The sequence below is a fragment of the Cibotium barometz genome, chromosome 5 (genome assembly GCF_041138505.1).
Source record: "Cibotium barometz isolate CiBa-2024 chromosome 5, ASM4113850v1, whole genome shotgun sequence".
NCBI lineage: Eukaryota > Viridiplantae > Streptophyta > Polypodiopsida > Cyatheales > Cibotiaceae > Cibotium > Cibotium barometz.
The window spans coordinates 3,106,775-3,109,776 of NC_141050.1; the positions used below are offsets into that span (position 1 = coordinate 3,106,775).

Consider the following 3,002-nt stretch of genomic DNA (forward strand, 5'->3'; position numbering starts at 1 on the left):
ATTTTTCCACCTCCAAAAAAAAAAAATGTTGGCCACCAATATTGAAGCCCTCTTGCAAAAATGTCCATCGATAATCCTTGAATGTTTCTATTCAGGAATGGTTAGAAACTCATTCTTACGGCCACACCTTTGTGAATTTCTTATATAGCAAATCCGCTATCGCGTGCACCCATTTTCGATGAGGCATTGGGCTCTATCTTCGTTCTAAAGGTCTCAAGGGAATTCGTGTGCTAATTATGTATCGATTTCCACTCTTAAAACTAAATCAAAATTGAATCCCCTGGATAATGTAGTATTGAGCATATTGGCACTCTCTTTAGTTTGTTCGGAAACATTTTATTACAAAGCTTGGAATTAGAAAAGAAATATCAACCAGCTACATCCATCATCCCACGGTCACCTTTTCCGAACTTTAGTGGAGATATGCTAGCAATACTACTTCTACACTACTAATTACTAATTGGATCGAGAGACTAGTAGTAGGCACATATGCTTCGTAAGGACTGGCTGCTCATCTTCTTCTAGATGGTGGGTGCGTGGGTGGGTGGGAGGGAGGGAGGGAGGGAGGGAGGGAGTCTTTGCAAGCCAAAATAATAATAATAATAAATTACCGTCAGTAGTTGTTGGTGGTGCTGGTGCTGGTGCTGGTGCTGGTGCTGGTGGTGGCCGCCAAGCTTTTGAGGATAGCTTGGCACTCCTTGTCCAAGTAAGGAGTGAGGTCAGCCCCCACACCACCAATGACAACGTGAGTAGCCTCAGACACAAAGAGCTTTCTGGCACGTGCAGTGAGGCTTGGGTGCGGATGGATTGTGCCAATTTTGTGAAGAAGCTGCTTTTGGTTCCCAATAGGAATGCATGCCATGAGCACACACGTGGCCCCGTGCTTACGTGGATCCTTATCATGGCCCAAAAACACCAGAGTAATGTCACAGACTGTGAAGCTGGCCTGGTGTGAAGAGGAGCCGCCTTTAAGCTTGTGGATTCCCGGTGCAGCTATCATCACCCCACCCAGCCATCCACGATGGTCACTTTCAGCGTAATGTGTATGGATAGGTAAATTGTCATCCAAATCAGTGTCATGCCTTAGGTTAATTGAGATAAGGCCCACTTTCAGCTGGTAGCTTTGGTCATCATCAGTTGTTTTGATTAATTTGCCCTTGGCAATCTGCGCTTTCATGACAAGGCTGCCATCCTCTTGCACATTGGTCACCACCGCGGCATAGTCCTTTACCATCACATAGTTATCAGAATAGTACCTTCTAAACTCGGCTCTGCTAGTGTCCGGATCAGCTCTAAGGTCAGGAGCCCAGGATATGCCTGCTACCTCATAGCCTTCATACTCCGCTGCACAGAAATTAAGGAGAAGGTCTGTTACATGCTTTTGCTTAAACAAGAGCTTGGCCAATCCCACCAGTTGGATATCGACTGTCCGATTCGTTTTCAGTTCATAGTCACCTTTGAAGCCAATGAGACCCAGAATCCCCAGCACTCTGTCATCCTCATCCGTGGCATATCTAACCCTGATTTGTTTAACCAGGGTTTCCATGTAAACTCCTCTGCAAGCTCACCGAAAGCTTCATAAAAATCCTCAAAAAGCTTGGGCGGCAGGTCTGAAAGGCCGTGCACACGGACACCCAGGAGGGTGCCCATCATCTCAAAGTAAGCTTTGGCGCCCAAAAAGTAGAGATCAGAAGAGGAAGACCCACCAGCTCTTCTTCTAGAATAATCACCACCTCCTTGAGCAAATCCATAACAACTGAGATCATCATTGCTATCCCAGTCAATCCAGGCTTTATCCTCTGGGTGTGAGCTGGGTTCCTTCTCAATAAACTGTATAATGCGATCCTCAAATTTCTCTACCAGAAAATACAACTTTTCTGGCAACATATACTCTTGCAGGGTCCACACTCTTGAGAACCAACGTGGGAGCTTCTGATCGGACTCCAGCACTTTGAAGCCATTGGTGGATCCAATCCCATGTGGTGCCACATAGCAAGCCCTGCTTAGACTGTAATAACCCCCCATTAGATGCATCTCTAGGGCCATCTCATCAGCATCATACTGATTAATGCATACCGCATCTAACCACACCCTTTCCACCCCATCGGATTGGAGAATAGAGAGGTAGTTTATAACATCCGGGTAGTAGGATTTGTCACTAAATTGGGATTTGCCGATGGTTTGGGCATAGATTAGGCCTTGTGGGTCTGCTTCTTTTGTCCACCCATTGGCTGCGAGGATAGCCTTGCAGTCTTTGACCAATGCTCTGATGGCATCTGTCCACGTGTGTGAGACGATATGGAAGTCCCAGTTGGTAGGGACCACGAAGCAGAACCCAGTCTTGCTCTCCACTGTGGCCTTCACATCCAATAGCCTCTTGGGATAAACATCGTCATGGAGATATATATCCGACTTCTTCACCATGACTTTCTTCTCTCTCCCGCCAAATTATAATGATGCGCGCCGGCCGTGCAGTGCTCCTTCCTGCCCAGAAGAAGAAGAAGAAGAAGAAGAAGAAAGCAGCCGAATTATTATTTCAGTGATTTTCTTAGCCGTTATTTAGCAAAACAATTGTACCTATAAGTTTCCTGCCGCCAATAATGTCATTTACTTCGAGGTGAAACTCTGACCCGACCCACTCACGTAACGACGCCGGCCAATAATGTCAGCTTACACACACACACACACACTCCCTCCTATTTAATTAAATGGCAGCAGACGACCAATGCCAGCTCTCTCTGTCTCTCTCTCTCTCTCTCTCTCTCTCTCTCCTCCTAAATGGCAGCAGGCTGTAGTTCTTATCGAGAAGCTTGCACCATAACTGAATCAGACCGTGGTAAACTGCTACATTAGTCCTAATCACGGCCTTTAAAAAGGAAAATAACCTCAACGACTTGCTTATCAATGGGCGGCTTCGAAAAATAAAGATGAAGGCCCAGTGCATGAACTCTTAGCAAACAACTGATAGAGAAGAGAAGAGCTGCAGATAATTTATCTAAAAC

General features: G+C 45.9%; 1 pseudogene; it reads right to left on the bottom strand.

Annotated features, from left to right (window-relative positions):
- Positions 1-315: 315 nt before the first annotated feature.
- LOC147637965 (uncharacterized) lies at positions 316-2,694 on the bottom strand (annotated as a pseudogene).
- Between the last annotated feature and the right edge of the window lie 308 nt (positions 2,695-3,002).